At 37.9% G+C, this 17835-nt stretch overlaps 2 protein-coding genes across 7 annotated transcripts in view; both read right to left on the bottom strand.

The window, feature by feature from the left end:
• The window catches only part of LOC110465485 (heparan sulfate glucosamine 3-O-sulfotransferase 1-like), a 165391-nt gene that overhangs the window by 47713 nt on the left and 99843 nt on the right, over nt 1–17835 (bottom strand). The window lies entirely within an intron of this gene.
• Nucleotides 1–17835, bottom strand: part of LOC110465483 (heparan sulfate glucosamine 3-O-sulfotransferase 5-like) — a 100994-nt gene that overhangs the window by 37503 nt on the left and 45656 nt on the right. The window contains exon 1 of one of the 6 annotated variants that reach the window (XM_021521331.1): nt 12024–12201. The exons of 2 other annotated variants lie outside the window; for them this stretch is intronic. The gene's annotated coding sequence lies outside the window, so the exon portion shown is untranslated. 3 more of the 6 variants (XM_021521330.1, XM_021521329.1, XM_021521332.1) reach the window with 3 other exon arrangements.

Raw genomic sequence — 17835 nt, 5'->3', positions numbered from 1 at the left:
TTTCTGTGATATTTTTGTGACAATTCTGTGATATCTCTATGATGTTTTTGTAACGTTTCTTTGACATTTCTGTGATATTTCTGTGATATTTCTGTGATATTTTTGTGACATCTCTATGATATTTTTGTAACGTTTCTGTGACATTCTTTGACATTTCTGCGACATTTCTGTGATATTTTTGTGACAATTCTGCGATATTTCTATGATGTTTTTGTAACGTTTCTTTGACATTTCTGCGATATAAAACTATAGAACTAAGTTTATTAATGCCGAACACGCAGCAGAAGGTTAGTACATGTAGAACCGCCGTAATAGCTGTGTAATAAACACTCATTATTTGGGAAGCTACTGCTGTAGTATAGTCCCATAATTGACATATTTTACTGTTAAAGAGTCACCTAAATCTTTATTGCTGTACACCCATATTAAATATCTCTAGTCAACCTTCAAGCAAAGATGTATATGGTCTACCATAGGCAGTATACATACAGGCATGCAAAACTGTGTACCAGGTTTCATAAAGATATGTTCATGAATTAATAAAGGCAGGAGAGCGATGACAAGGAAAAAAACGGACAGACAAACGCAGCCCATACCAAAAAACCGATTCCTGACTGAACTGAAATAGATAATGTAACGATAATCAACCACATATAAACATACACTGTACAAGAGACTAGAACGACCAATGCCCCATTTATCATAGGCTCGAAAATTGTCAATAAAAAAAAAAGATTTCATTGGTTTTTTTTATTTTTTGTTTTTATTCACGAAAAACTGACAAAGCTAATTTTAAAAAAGCATGATGTGAAGCACAGAGCCATGAATATTTTTCCTCTTGGATTATGATGTCCCATGAAGAAATGCTTTTAACTCTAGCGCTGGAGGTTTCTGCTATTCAGCATCACATACCAGGTATCAATGAAGCCCTAGCAGCAAGCCTACCAACCTTTCAAAGAAACTGTTTGACAAAAACTTGTCTGTGGGCGTAGCCTCATAAACAACATTGAACCTCCCACTGGCAATTATTCTTTGGTAATTGTTCTCCATCTACGATCCTGATACAACCTAAACAAAATCACTCATTACGAATAAAAGATTGAAATGTCACCAGGACATTAAGTCTAAAGGTTAGATTAGATTTATTTCAATTACCATTATACAACATTTCTATTAATTCGCCATTAAACTGAGATGAAATAAATAAATATGTTAAATAAATGTTAATAAGAACTAGAACTAGGAACCACAAAAATTTGATAAATAGAAATATTTCCAAACTCAATATACAGCCTCTTCCTCAATTCATGTCCAATATATATAAAAAAAAAAAAAACACATTGAGCAAGTCTACACCAAATATGCCACATTTTAACAGTAGCTGACTTTGCTGGTGTCTTTATCAAGGCTGCAGGCTTTCATGACAATGATCGTGAAAACCAGGGTAGAAAACTCACATTTACGTGTGACATTTGAATGACGGTACTGCCGCTTCCTGTGGTAGTAATAGTACCTCTCAACATTTTCCTGAAGTTCTCCGATATCCCTTTTTAATAGCAGTTCTTCAACTTTGTGTTAACAGCTGAATGTGCTTTGTTCAACCTGCCCATCCCGATTTATCAAAAATAGTTTTTCTCACTGTCGGTTAAAAGATTTAAAATGTGTCCTTGAAATACAATTATTTCATTTTTTTCCCAACAGCAACAACATCCAAAATTGTGTTACGTCAAAATGAAGCATATGTGATGATATGTTTTAATCTCATTAAAACGCATCAAAATATAACAACTGCCTGCAGCAAGTAGGGCCACATTAATGAAACAGGTTCCAACCAATCACAAATGTTACAGAATATTGATGACAGAAACTGTGCAATGCACTCTGTATAGGATTGTCTAGATGTAGTCAGCAGCAGTACACAAAGGTGTGAAACCATTAGACAGGGAGTAAATGTAGGTTTGAAACCATTAGAAAGGGAGTAAATGTAGGTCTGAAACCATTAAACAGGGAGTAAATGTAGGTCTGAAACCTTTAGACAGGGAGTAAATGTAGGTCTGAACCCATTAGACAGGGAGTAAACGTAGGTTTGAAACCATTAGACAGGGAGGAAATGTAGGTCTGAAACCATTAGACAGGTAGTAAATGTAGGTCTGAAACCATTAGACAAGTAGTAAATGTAGGTCTGAAACCATTAAACAGGGAGTAAATGTAGGTCTGAAACCTTTAGACAGGGAGTAAATGTAGGTCTGAAACCTTTAGACAGGGAGTAAATGTAGGTCTGAACCCATTAGACAGGGAGTAAATGTAGGTCTAAAACCATTAGACAGGGAGTAAATGTAGTTCTGAAACCATTAGACAGGGAGTATATGTAGATCTGAAACCATTAGACAGGGATTAAGACTGGGTCTGAAACCATTAGACAGGGGGTAAATGTAGGTTTGAAATCATTAGACAGGGAGTAAATGTAGGTTTGAACCCATTAGCGGGGAGTAAGACTGGGTCTGAAACCATTAGACAGGGGGTAAATGTAGGTTTGAAATCATTAGACAGGGAGTAAATGTAGGTCTAAAACCATTAGACAGGGAGTAGGACTGGGTCTGAAACCATTAGACAGGGAGTAAACGTAGGTTCGAAACAATTAGACAGGGAGTAAATGTAGGTCTGAAACCTTTAGACAGGGAGTAAATGTAGGTCTGAACCCATTAGACAGGGAGTAAATGTAGGTCTAAAACCATTAGACAGGGAGTAAATGTAGTTCTGAAACCATTAGACAGGGAGTATATGTAGATCTGAAACCATAAGACAGGGAGTAAATGTAGGTCTGAAACTATTAGACAGGGAGTAAATGTAGGTCTGAAACTATTAGACAGGGAGTAAATGTAGGTCTGAAACCATTAGACAGGGAGTAAATGTAGGTTTGAAACCATTAGCGGGGAGTAAGACTGGGTCTGAAACCATTAGACAGGGAGTAAATGTAGGTCTGAAACCATTAGACAGGGAGTAAACGTAGGTTTGAAACAATTAGACAGGGAGTAAATGTAGGTCTGAAACCATTAGACAGGTAGTAAATGTAGGTCTAAAACCATTAGACAGGGAGAAAATGTAGGTCTGAAACCATTAGACAGAGAGTAAATGTAGGTCTGAAACCATTAGACAGGGAGTAAATGTAGGTCTGAAACCATTAGACAGAGAGTAAACGTAGATTTGAAACCATTAGACAGGTAGTAAATGTAGGTCTGAAACCATTAGACAGGTAGTAAATGTAGGTCTGAAACCATTAAACAGGGAGTAAATGTAGGTCTGAAACCATTAGACAGGGAGTAAGACTGGGTCTGAAACCATTAGACAGGGGGTAAATGTAGGTTTGAAATCATTAGACAGGGAGTAAATGTAGGTTTGAAACCATTAGACAGGGAGTAAATGTAGGTTTGAAATCATTAGACAGGGAGTAAATGTAGGTCTGAAACCATGAGACAGGGAGTATATGTAGATCTGAAACCATAAGACAGGGAGTAAATGTAGGTCTGAAACCATGAGACAGGGAGTATATGTAGATCTGAAACCATTAGACAGGGATTAAGACTGGGTCTGAAACCATTAGACTGGGAGCAAATGTAGGTCTGAAACCATTAGACAGGGAGTATATGTAGGTCTGAAACCATTAGACAGGGATTAAGACTGGGTCTGAAACCATTAGACAGGGAGTATATGTAGATCTGAAACCATAAGACAGGGAGTAAATGTAGGTCTGAAACCATTAGACAGAGATTAAATGTAGGTCTGAAACCATTAGACAGGGATTAAGACTGGGTCTGAAACCATAAGACAGGGAGCAAATGTAGGTCTGAAACCATTGGACAGGGAGTATATGTAGATCTGAAACCATTAGACAGAGATTAAGACTGGGTCTGAAACCATTAGACAGGGAGGATATGTAGATCTGAAACCATAAGACAGGGAGTAAATGTAGGTCTGAAACCATTAAACAGGGAGTAAATGTAGGTCTGAAACCATTAAACAGGGAGTAAATGTAGGTCTGAAACCATTAGACAGGTAGTAAATGTAGGTCTGAAACCATTAGACAGGTAGTAAATGTAGGTCTGAAACCATTAGACAGGAGTAAATGTAGGTCTGAAACCATTAAACAGGGAGTAAATGTAGGTCTGAAACCATTAGACAGTAGACAGGGAGTAAATGTAGGTCTAAAACCATTAGACAGGGAGTAAATGTAGGTCTAAAACCATTAGACAGGGAGTAAATGTAGGTCTAAAACCATTAGACAGGGAGTAAATGTAGGTCTGTAGACAGGGAGTAAATGTAGGTTTGAAACCATTAGAAAGGGAGTAAATGTAGGTCTGAAACCATTAGACAGTAGACAGGGAGTAAATGTAGGTCTAAAACCATTAGACAGGGAGTAAATGTAGGTCTAAAACCATTAGACAGGGAGTAAATGTAGGTCTAAAACCATTAGACAGGGAGTAAATGTAGGTCTGAAACCATTGGACAGGGAGTATATGTAGATCTGAAACCATTAGACAGGGAATATATGTAGGTTTGAAACCATTAGACAGGGAGCAAATGTAAGTCTGAAACCATTAGACAGAGAGAAAATGTAGGTCTGAAACCATTAGACAGGGAGACACCTGGGTCTGAAACCATTAGACAGGGAGTAAATGTAGATCTGAAACCATAAGACAGGGAGTAAATGTAGGTCTGAAACCATGAGACAGAGAGTAAATGTAGGTCTGAAACCATTAGAGAGGGAGTAAATGTAGGTCTGAAACCATTAGACAGGAGTAAATGTAGGTCTGAAACCATTAAACAGGGAGTAAATGTAGGTCTGAAACCATTAGACAGAGATTAAATGTAGGTCTGAAACCATTAGACAGGGAGTATATGTAGGTCTGAAACCATTAGACAGGGAGTATATGTAGATCTGAAACCATAAGACAGGGAGTAAATGTAGGTCTGAAACCATTGGACAGGGAGTAAATGTAGGTCTGAAACCATGAGACAGAGAGTAAATGTAGGTCTGAAACCATTAGACAGTAGACAGGGAGTAAATGTAGGTCTAAAACCATTAGACAGGGAGTAAATGTAGGTCTGTAGACAGGGAGTAAATGTAGGTTTGAAACCATTAGAAAGGGAGTAAATGTAGGTCTGAAACCATTAGACAGTAGACAGGGAGTAAATGTAGGTCTAAAACCATTAGACAGGGAGTAAATGTAGGTCTGTAGACAGGGAGTAAATGTAGGTTTGAAACCATTAGCGGGGAGTAAGACTGGGTCTGAAACCATTAGACAGGGAGCAAATGTTGGTCTGAAACCATTAGACAGGGAGCATATGTAGGTCTGAAACCATTAGACAGGGAGCAAAAGTAGGTCTGAAACCATTAGACAGGGAGCATATGTAGGTCTGAAACCATTAGACAGGGAGTAGGACTGGGTCTGAAACCATTAGACAGGGAGCAAATGTTGGTCTGAAACCATTAGACAGGGAGCATATGTAGGTCTGAAACCATTAGACAGGGAGTATATGTAGATCTGAAACCATTAGACAGGGAGTATATGTAGGTTTGAAACCATTAGACAGGGAGCAAATGTAAGTCTGAAACCATTAGACAGAGAGTAAATGTAGGTCTGAAACCATTAGACAGGGAGTAAATATAGGTCTGAAACCATTAGACAGGGAGACACAAGGGTCTTGAAACCATTAGACAAGGGGTAAATCTACGTCTTAGAACATACGACGGGGAGTAAAACTAGGTCTCAAACATTTAAGTCTCCAACCATAGGACAGGGAGTGGTACAGCTACAGAAAACCATGGTCTCAAACTGTTAATCAAATTGGTCAATTATAAACAAACATTTGTATGCAACAGCAGCTGGAGAAGACACAGTGTTCGTGATGTACATAATGGTCTACAAAACATTTGGATATCTTCTTCTAAATAAGAAAAATAAGCAGACATTAAGAAAGCATTTCCCCAGTAAATGTACAGGTGTGCCTTGTTAGCAGACAGGGAATGAGATCCCTAACGAGATACACACCTGTAAAGAGAAGGATTATGGGAGGTAAGTGTATAGCTGCTGCTGCATTATAAATACCAAATTATCTGAGAGTTGAACAGTCAAAGATCTACACAATCTGGCCAGATGTCTGTGTATGTAGAAGGTTTGTTATTTCAGCTGTAAGGTGTAAAGGTGAGGTTTGGTTGGGGAATACTGTTATACCCTTACCTACATCTCCAATACCAAAGTTAAAAATCAACATCTCTACAGAATATCACGTTAACCTTGTCATAACTGTATATCATACAAACCAACATGCCACTTGTTGATGAAGAAAATTTTGATGTTCAACCAATGTCAAATACTGCACTAGTGATGTGATGTTCAACCAATGTCAAACACTGCACTAGTGATGTGATGTTCAACCAAGGGTAAAGCGAATCAAGTGTAAAAAGTAATCTGATCAATGAAAATCAGGTACCAGTTTTCTGGATGATATGCTAAAAATACAAAAAAAAGGTAATACTTACGTAAATAATGATTAGATCAATATGTCTGATACACAACCATTATAACAAATGACTATGGTATATTTTGGATAATTTCAAGGAAAACAGACAGAAACTGCGAGTTGTCTGGACAAATTTGTAATACTCAATTAAACAAAGGGCAATAACTCTGTAAACAATTATCAGATCAATATGTCTGATACACATATACAACATCATCTCATGATCATAAATCCTAGAAAATTCCAATGGAGTCAGATACAAAGTGGGTGAAAGGCAGTCTGGACATCATGGCTAAACAACAGATGGACAGACAAGAACATACTCTTATACATCCAGTCCCTACAGGCCTTGTCCATACCACAGAACATCCCCTCCTCATACACCTAAAGTAATGAAGCAGAAATGAAGTCTTAGACTGGCTCCATTCTCTAGAATATTGAATTATTTAAAAAGTATAATGAAATCTGTGAGACATGGTTTATATAAAAGCTTGTCATGCAGTCATTGTTTAAAGTATTGAAATCTAAAAACTTGAAGCTGATTCAAATGATATACTTATATATACCTGAAGATCTGATAAAAATTGCTTTTATCACAATTGTTTTGTCTAATCTGCTGTCTAATATACGAGTCTACTGTAGAGAGCTGATCTCCAAGGTCATGCTCCATGAGGAGAAATGTACTTGATAATATAAAAAACAAAACAAAAAACATTTGATCCTATAAGTATAACAGTATGCTAAACCCATTTTTGAAATATAATGCCTATAACAACGAAAAAAAACTCACAAATTTCAAGAAAAAAGTGGGTGAAAATGAAGACTAGATTAAAGATGGGGGCTGTTCTGCCAGCTGTGTTGTATCATTGAGACCACCTTGGAGGACAGGGGAGGATAGAGATGTGACCTTGACCTCCAAACAGCAGGACAGGTGAAATGTAAGACCTCTAATCTGTGAGTCATAACCTTCTCTCGTATCTTGGTATTTATGAATGGAGATTTCGTTCCAATCTTTCAAAGTTTCGAGGATGTTTTTGGTGTAGAGTAAATAAATCCAGCTATTTATCACTGTATATAACAGTCACTTGTATGTGTGGACCACTCTCTCCATCTTAGTATAGAGTTCAAGGGGATTATAGCCATATTTTTATATCATGTTTTCCCTTTTTTTGAAAAACAACACCAACGTGTCAGAAAGTCCATATGTACAGCTCCTCCAAGTATAGCAAGACTTAACTGTCTATCCCTGAAACCTTAGTTATAACGAGGTACCAGGACCAAGCAGTTTATACAGAGACTTGTACCTTTACAATGAAGCAATTTCAAATTTAAGACAATGTTGCTATTCCCACACTGACTTGCACACCAAAGAAGTTTCAACACAGACATATATGTTCAAATTCATGACTTTATAAAATCTATTTAAAAAAAAAAAAAAAAAACGGAAAAATTACTGTTTTACCAGCATAATGGACAAACAAAATTTTGACAATCCTGAGCTGCTGATTCTTCGCCTTTCACTGCTCAGATCAACGATAAAAGATGCTTGGCTGGTCCAGGATACAGACTACAAGGTTCTCAATACAATTTACTTAAACATGTAATGCCAGCCAGCACACAGTGGTGTAGGACCAACAGCTACATGCTTGCTGCAAGTCTAGTTTCCCAAACAGGCCTTTTATATTAAATCTTAGTTGCCAATAATAACATGCAGTAAGCAATTTCAGGCGAAAACCTCCAATAATTCTTTCACCCTGAAATCCATTTCGTAGATTATCCAACATTAACTAGCGAGGTCTGCAACGTTCTTGAGCGCTTAATGTCAACCATTGCCGAGCGTCTGTGGACATACTCGAGCTAAACTTGGCGATCTTGAACGAAATTAGTCCACAAAGCTTTTACAATAATTAACCCAGAAATCACTGATCCACTTTGTGGAAGGCATCATGACACATTTCCAGTAAAGTGTTTACAGAATAGTTATTCCAGAGTGTTAATAACAATTAATAACTTCTTTTATATCTGTGATGACATACCCCCTTAATGTACGTGTCTAATCTCACTACCTGTGACATCCAAGTACATGTACTCACTAGGTGATGCAGATAAATCTAAGACATTGCTGTTCCCATTAACAGTAGCTCTGATCATGTGATGAAGACTAATTTAAGACATTGCTATTCCCATTAAGACATTGCTGTTCCCACTAAACAGTATTTCTGTCTGCTTGATGGGAACAAATTTAGACACCGCTGCTCCTCCTAACACTAAAATGTTCTGAATGTGTGATGGAAACAAATTTTAGACATTTCTGTCTGAACTCAACATTGTGATGAAATGTTTTCCTCTGTTGACTTTTTGGACCAATCAACCTGATTTAGTTTTACATTAATACATTGAAATTCATACCAACATATTTTCCCCAATATATTCAAAAATTGATAATCTAATTGCCATCAGGGTGACCCGATAAGAAAGGTCATACCATACTCCACAGAGATAGCCTCCTTAGAAAAGTAAGCTCTAGCACAAGGCCATCTGCCGTGTGAGTAAATAAAGGTCATACCAAATGATTGATGAAGATCTCACCATTTATAGAAATGCCGTGCAGGTTACAGATGTCCTTCAAGATGTATGGAAATCAGATGTTTTGCATAACATACATAGTTACGTCTTACCAAAGCTATAAATAGTAACAAAAGCTGTCCACTGACCACATTGTTCTGCCACGAATGAGGATGTCTTTGAGATGCTACCCATATCACAAGGTCAGTGAGACACAACTATGAGGGGTCAACCCTTGGCTCATTGATTGGCCATTTCACACCTTGATGTCTGGATTACCTGGCAAATGACCAGTGTCCAGAACCTGATAATGGTGTCAACAACGCTATCTATGTAATCCCTGCATCAAACGCAATGGAGGGTCTACCCTGATAACAGAAATCCCCGATCTCGACCTCCACATTAAACAGTCACCCTATCTCTGTATATGAGGTCTGTACACTATTTCTTAATTCCATATTTCCAGTTCTATTTACTCATCAAATCTGTGAAGATTACCAGCCTTACATAAGTATTTGATGTATGACAATGACTCAAAAATAAATATATGAGATCTGTCAGAAATGTCGTTCATATTCAATAAGTCTGACTGTGATTTGTTAGATGTGTCGATAATGTCCCCGCCACTTGTTTAATGAAATATTAAAGCTTCACCTAAATGACAGGTCTCTGTTCAATTAAAAAATTAAGGAAGTCATTTCATATAAAAGTTTTAAATCTATTTACAGTTCCCATTTCAACTATCAGAGCAAAACAAGAGGTCCAATTGGCCGAAATAACCCAGCTGATTTTTGTCTGTATAAGTCTTTGTAGCTATCTATAGGTCAGCAGATATTCAGTTTCAATATATATTTCAAATGAACAAGTTAGATGCACAAGTTAAGATAATGGTAAAAAAAATCAATAATATTAATGAATGTTCCTGTTTCTGGAACTCTACAGAACAGGTGATTTCTTTAAGAAAAGTGTTTTAAAAAGTTACACTTATTTCTCTGTTGGTCCTTTTTTTCCTGAAATATTGCACTACATTTCTTTTGATGAGATCAGGTATGTAATACTCTTTGTCTTTTCATCACATATAGTTATTAGATATGTAAGATTTTAAAATTAAAACTGATAATATCATCATCTGCAGCCACATCGCACATTGCAAACTTTTCACCAATATTTAGACTCCCAATAATAAAATAACATTCTTTTGAAGAGTTGCAATTCTCTATTTAGTTACTTGCCCCTGCACGTCATCCCCCGTATGTACCCAGCATGTTCTGGGACATTTTACTGCACCCAGCATGCCCTGGGACATTTTACTGAACCCAGTATGCCCTGGGACATTTTACTGTACCCAGCATGCTCTGGGACATTTTACTGTACCCAGCATGCCCTTGGACATTTTACTGTACCCAGCATGCTCTGGGACATTTTGCTGTACCCAACTGGACCAGGATATTTCATAACGTAAAATTTGATGACGAGAAGATGGCTGCCACAACACGGTACAAGGATATACAGACTTGGGCTAGGTGGGCTAAAACTGTAAACCATAGATTACATATTTGTCAAGAGAAATACCTTAATGTTGATTGAGTAAACAGAGCCATACAAATTAAACAAGTTCTCGTTAGTAATATTATCATGTAAACGTGAGAGGTAGGGCTTTTATAAGTACAAAGCCAGCCAGAAGCCCACGAGACTGGTTCATCTCCTGAATCATTCAGCCTCACTCTGATCACACGTCCTACATGGGTTTGGGGAAATCGTTGTCTCTGTAGCACTAATTAAAATCAACTTTAGCCCTACAAATACCAAGTACTTTGTTTTAGTTTAATTGAAGGTCTAGTATGAGACCATGGGATGAAACTCGCATCTCTGAGTCACGTGTCAAGTCTATACAAACTTGGCCACAACTTAATATTTTATAGGACTGGTGTCAAGTCTACACAAACTTGGCTACAACTTAATATTTTGTAGGACTGGTGTCAAGTCTACACAAACTTGGCCACAACTTAATATTTTATAGGACTGGTGTCAAGTCTACACAAACTTGGCTACAACTTAATATTTTGTAGGACTGGTGTCAAGTCTACACAAACTTGGCCACAACTTTATATTTTGTGAGACTGGTGTCAAGTCTACACAAACTTGGCCACAACTTTATATTTTGTGAGACAGGTGTCAAGTCTACACAAACCTGGCCACAACTTTATATTTTGTGAGACAGGTGTCAAGTCTACACAAACCTGGCCACAACTTTATATTTTGTGAGACAGGTGTCAAGTCTACACAAACCTGGCCACAACTTTATATTTTGTGAGACAGGTATCAAGTCTACACAAACCTGGCCACAACTTTATATTTTGTGAGACAGGTGTCAAGTCTACACAAACCTGGCCACACCTTTATATTTTGTGAGACAGCTAGGTGTCAAGTCTACACAAACTTGGCCACATTAACCTAATATATCTGGCACAATACAAACCTTACCTAATACCTCCGAAATTTCAAAGTGTTGTCATACCAACCCAATAGTGGACAAGCCTCCTGACACAATCGAGTTCAGCCACTGAATCTAAATATCAGCGGACGACATAAACCAACATTGGAGTCCTCAGGAAATAAGAGCAGCCCGCCATCAGACCTCCTTGTATATCCAATAATGATGACGCCTATACATTAAGTTAAAAAACACTTACGGTACAAAAAAAATAACATAACTACACTGTACTGACACTTCCCTGTCTTTCGCACAATGATGAGGCCTATAATCTTACATGTAAACACTTATGGTACATACCACCGATTACCTTACTTCTGAATACTTATGGTGTATATCTGTTATGTATAATTACATAATCAGACTCTGTACTGACCATACACACTTCACTACAACTTGGTAATAACATCTGGTGACGCTGGCTATGGGTACTAATACTTACACACAGACATACATGTATTCTGAATCACATCCTTGACAGATTTCTCTGTAGCAGTCTTTGGTATTATGTATTAGCTGTACTGTATCGCCCTGTAATAGGTTCCTCGTTGGTGTAAGTCTCCGATTTATGCACTGTCATGTACGATGTACCATAACCTATACTCTCCCAGTGTTGACGGTAGTAGATATTCCCAGAGATTTGGGGCAGTAATGTTCTCCTCTACTTCTCAAGCATTACATGTCTACATTTCAAGTCGTAGGGACATTTTTTTTTGCAACATCAATTATAATTTTTGATTCAGCTTACAAGCTACAACACTAGTGTTCTACACAACTATGGCATGAAGACACACTACAGAATGTCAGCTAAGTATAACATGACTGGCAAATATCGGTGTAAAATTAACACATATAATTGCATTTCAGTACATACAATTCCGAGCTGTATCAATGTCAGCCAGGGAAGCAGGGACAAACACTTTGCCTAAGTGTGATCTTCAATGTTCTGTTTCACTCTTTCCTTACTGATGCAGTGTGCAGAAGACAACAAAATATATGCTGTGTCACCGTTTTGCGATACGGAAAGAGTTAAATGTGGTCTCTTTTGATAGATTATGGAGAGGACCCCAAGAATAGGATTTATTTTAACTTGATCCTCTAGACAGTTTTTTTTAAATAAGAGGTCATCTTTCTATGCAGATTTCACTTTTGAAAACTAGTATGTATCACAACTTAATCTTTCAAGACAAAACTGCTGTTTCTTAAGCCTAACTGGTCTCTATATTCCAGCTGCTGAGAGATGGCATCTCTAGATTTGTTGTACAAAGAGATAATCAATACAGGTTGACACTATATAGAGGTAGACACTATAGAGAGGTGGACAATATAGAGAGGTGGACACTATAGATAGGTGAACACTATAGATAGGTGGACACTATAGGGAAATGGACACTTTAGAGAGGTGGGCACTATAGGGAGGTGGACACTATAGAGAGGTGGATGCTATAGAGATGAAGACACTATAGAGAAGTGGACACTATAGGGAGGTGGACACTAAAGAGAGGTGGACACTACAGAGAGGTTTACAACTCAGTGGTGGTAACAATATTGTTCTACACAATATTTCTAAAAGTAAAGCTGTCTTTATCAATCACTTGAGAAACATGAACTTGTATTACATCCTGATTCGTATAATTGCATTAGTACCTACTTTTGTTCAAAAACCAATATACTGAATGACATTCAGGATCAAATAAACACATATAAAACAGCTGTTCATACTAAATAACAGTCACTTTTCTTTTAAACAGTCATAGTTGCAAATTACTTTCGACTTCAAATAATTATATTATCAAAAGATGTTTGAATTTTACCTGACCTACAGGGTTATGCAAATATTCAGTATTCAAATTTCGGTATCAAAGCACACCTGTACAGGTGTTTCAATCAGAGCAGTAAGGGCGTGTTACTTTAGGCTGGGAACACAATGACATAAACAGAATTTGTACAAAGTGTCAAACCTGTTATTGGAATTTAAAAAAAATTGCACATAAATCAGTATAAGATTTTTTTACATTTATTTTCCTTCTTTCAATAATTCATCATTTAGCTGATTAGTTGATAATTGATTAAGATAAGGTCAATTGAAGTCACTATAAAAAATTACTAAATACTTTTTTCAGTCATTTTATTTTTACTCACAGTTAACCATTAATTCCACATAACAGATGTTTACAACTGTTGATATTGTGCTCCTATGAATAGTAACACAACAGTAACAGTAAACCCCCTACAACTCCACATGGCAAGAGATTTAGGTATTTACATAATTAGTAATTTTAGAAACAGCAGAATTAAATTTCGGGCATGTACACTTTTTAAAAAATGATTTCATTCCTTTAAAGAACAGCAGACTTCTTAATAATTCCACTAGTTATTGTTAAATTATAACAGTAACATGGTTGAAGTTTGATAATTTGACCTAAATTCATTTCAGATCCCAGAAGGAGACAGTTTTTCGTGTGTGAATCGGAGATTCCTCAAAATGTAACAAACAGTTAATAAGCCTCGTTAATGTTACCTCGGGCGAATAGTGTGATTATAAAAATTATCCAGTAATTTGTTGCCGATTAATTAGGTAGCAATATAATTCAATGAAATGTTCAACATCTGCAAACGTGCCATAATGGTAATAATACTGTAATAAGATAATTCCAGATATTTGGAAATTGGCTTCCGATTAATTATGCTGTAATCTAATAAAATAATAACAAATTGCTTCAAATGCATTTCTGATCAATCAGACTGCCGCGGAATCGAACAAAAGCAAATACTTGGGATTCCTTGATAATATTGACAGTGAAGAAAATCGTGAAAAACACTATTATTTTTTATGCCTTACGCAGCATCCATCACTTTATATTACGGACCAGTGTCTTAGAAATGTCGAACACGATTCCAGATTATGATGATACAACTTTAATCTATTGCCTGTGGAAACCACTTTAATTGCTTTTTTTTCAATTAGTTAAGATCTCGTTATAAAAGTTCTGCTTACAGACAGCCGTAGGTGTTGTTAACACAAGGTACTAAATGCTTGCTTGAGCCGTTAGTTTTCAGTGTCGTTGTCATTCCCAAGTAGTGGTGTTTTCACTCCGCCTGGTGATCTGTGTCAGAAAATCTGATGATGCGGATAGTAGCATTGTTTCCTTGTAGTTGTCACAAAATCCTCACATTGTCTTTCTTGGGTAGCTTTACCAGATATCCTTCCTTCCATTTCTGATTTCCATTTTTTTACGGATCTTACCAGACAATTCACACAGAAATCGTGTAGATGTTTCAACACATTCTCTGAGGTCCTCTGTAGGTATGTTGTCTGGTTGCCTGTAGTCAGTTGACAGGCTTTCTATGTCTACCATTTTATAGCAAGTGGTTGATTCAGCATATTCCTGAAATGCTCAACATTCCACTTATCTTCTCTTCGTGTGTATTCAGTGTCTTTCCTTTATGTTTTACTGGGCAGATCCTTTTCTGATAGTTTTTCTCATCGGGAGAAGAATATTGTCATACAGATATCTGATGTTGTTCCACATTACTGTTTCTTCTACTTCTGCTGTTATCTTGGCCTCCATGCTTTCTTTCTCTTTCCTGGCACCCTTTTCCTCCATTGCTAAAGTGACTACTGATTTGCTGCCTCTGCTCTGCTGATGTTTGAGAATTTTTATGTTCTTCCTTTTCCAGACTTTGAAAAGCAATTCCGACGAGATCTATTCCTGATATTTCATATTCTTGATCCCAATTGATGCTTTACTTTCCTCTTCCTGGAGTGCTATGAAGCAGATGCTAAGTTCTAGTTGGAAATCTTTCTCTTTGTTAGCCAGCATATTGATGCATTATAATAATGCTTCCTTGTTAGGTTCTCATACATTTTTCTTCACCTTTAAGTTCACGTTATTCAGAATTAGGAGGAGATCCATGTCTAATCAATTCCGTCTTGCTCTACACATTTTCTCCTTAATCTCCTTGATATGCAGACATAACTTATTAGATTTATGTCAGGAGATACCCAAGTGGCCCAGTGACTTGTGTGGGAAGAAGGTTCCACCAATGACAAGATTCTGGTTGATATTAATATTGGTTCCCCAAGCTCATTTATTTCTACAAGGCCATGCATTCCCATCATTTGCAAAAAAGTAACATTGTCATGCAGACAATCTTGACACTGATCCCCCCCCCCCCCCCCCCCCCCCCGATTACATAAAAGTAATAATTTTAAAATATATATATATATACAAGGGTAATTACAGATCTGTTATTTTTATAACTACTGTGGGTGGTTTTTTTGTGAATTAATATTCTCACCAGTAAGTCAGAGTTCAAAGAACAATAGCGATAAATAGGAAAATATTTACGACCTAAAAGTGATTTGCAGTGTTTGGCATACCCTGATATGTTTAACTGTACCCAGCATGCACCGTACCCAGCATTCCCTTATACATTTTATTATTCCCAGCATACCCTTGAACATTAAATGGTACCCTGCATGCCCTGAGACATTTTACTGTACCCAGCATACCCTGGGACATTTTACTGTACCCAGCATGCTCTTGGACATTTTAGCTGTACCCAGCATGCTCTGGGACATTTTACTGTACCCAGCATGCTCTGGGACATTTTACTGTACCCAACATGCTCTGGGACATTTTACTGTATCGATCATGCCCTGGGACATTTTACTGTACCCAGTATGCCCTGGGACATTTTACTGTACCCAGCATGCCCTGAGACATTTTACTGTACCCAGCATGCTCTTGGACATTTTAGCTGTACCCAGCATGTTTTGGGACATTTTACTGTACCCAGCATGCCCTGGGACATTTTACTGAACCCAGTATGCCCTGGGACATTTTACTGTACCCAGCATGCTCTGGGACATTTTACTGTACCCAGCATGCTCTGGGACATTTTACTGTACCCAGCATGCTCTGGGACATTTTACTGTACCCAGCATGCTCTGGGACATTTTACTGTACCCAGCATGCTCTGGGACATTTTACTGTACCCAGCATGCTCTGGGACATTTTACTGTACCCAGCATGCTCTGGGACATTTTACTGTACCCAGCATGCTCTGGGACATTTTACTGTACCCAACATGCTCTGGGACATTTTACTGTACCCAACATGCCCTGGGACATTTTACTGTACCCAGCATGCTCTGGGACATTTTACTGTACCCAACATGCTCTGGGACATTCCAATCGTCTTTGGTCATTAGTGACATCCTTAGGTTTGACTAATCAGACTATTGCTTTCATAGAGTCTTACACCTACGAACTTAACAAAAGATAGAACTGTTTACTGCAACTCTTAACCAACCCTCATCCTCTTGATCTCCCTCCATAATCCCCACCCACTCCCTTAACCAACCCTCATCCTCTCCGTCCACAATCCCCACACACTCCCTTAACCAACCCTCATCCTCTCCGTCCACAATCCCCACACACTCCCTTAACCAACCCTCATCCTCTCCGTCCACAATCCCCCCCCACTCCCTTAACCAACCCTCATCCTCTCCGACCACAATCCCCACCCACTCCCTTAACCAACCCTCATCCTCTCCGTCCACAATCCCCACCCACTCCCTTAACCAACCTTAATCCTCTGCATTTTATGTATTCAGAGAAATCTATCAGCAAATAGTTTACGATAACCCTATTTTAATATTCAATGCACAATGCATTGCAATACATGGTAACTAATGTGACGATCATGATGCACAGTTCTACCTATCAATCACAGTTCTGTCAGCTACACACACGCGAATAGTGTTTTAACAACCCCGCTACAAAGACATCAGCACACAAATAGATTTATGGCCCGTGTCTCCCACACATGCATTTGATAAACTGCATGTTTTACATACAGATAACAAAATTGTTTTTGTCAATTTAGCGAGCTTGGATGGCAGAGTAACTGGATTGTCGCAGTGCTCTCCATATAATCTCACTGCTACTTAATTAGCGAGAGAAATGTTTCGTAACCATTCCTGAAGAAGTACAACAGTCAAGTTTTCGCATCAATTCTGCATACTTGAACACCATTGTTATTGAGCAGTCTGTGTTCCTTGACGCACCAGGCAGACAAACTCGCCACAGACTTATAAATGGTCTGATCATGCTCTCATTTTATTTCCTACAGCGATTCCGTGGCAATGAGATATTACTAATGCGACACCTTGACCGTGCGTTCAAGCTCCTAAGTGAATCAGATATATTGTTTCTCACTTTCTGTAGTCTAGAGAGCTCCCACAAG

Source organism: Mizuhopecten yessoensis, unplaced genomic scaffold (assembly GCF_002113885.1).
Source record: "Mizuhopecten yessoensis strain PY_sf001 unplaced genomic scaffold, ASM211388v2 scaffold11083, whole genome shotgun sequence".
NCBI classification, from domain to species: Eukaryota; Metazoa; Mollusca; class Bivalvia; order Pectinida; family Pectinidae; genus Mizuhopecten; species Mizuhopecten yessoensis.
Note: the sequence above shows the minus strand (reverse complement) of the source record. Positions and strands in the feature narration are given on the sequence as shown.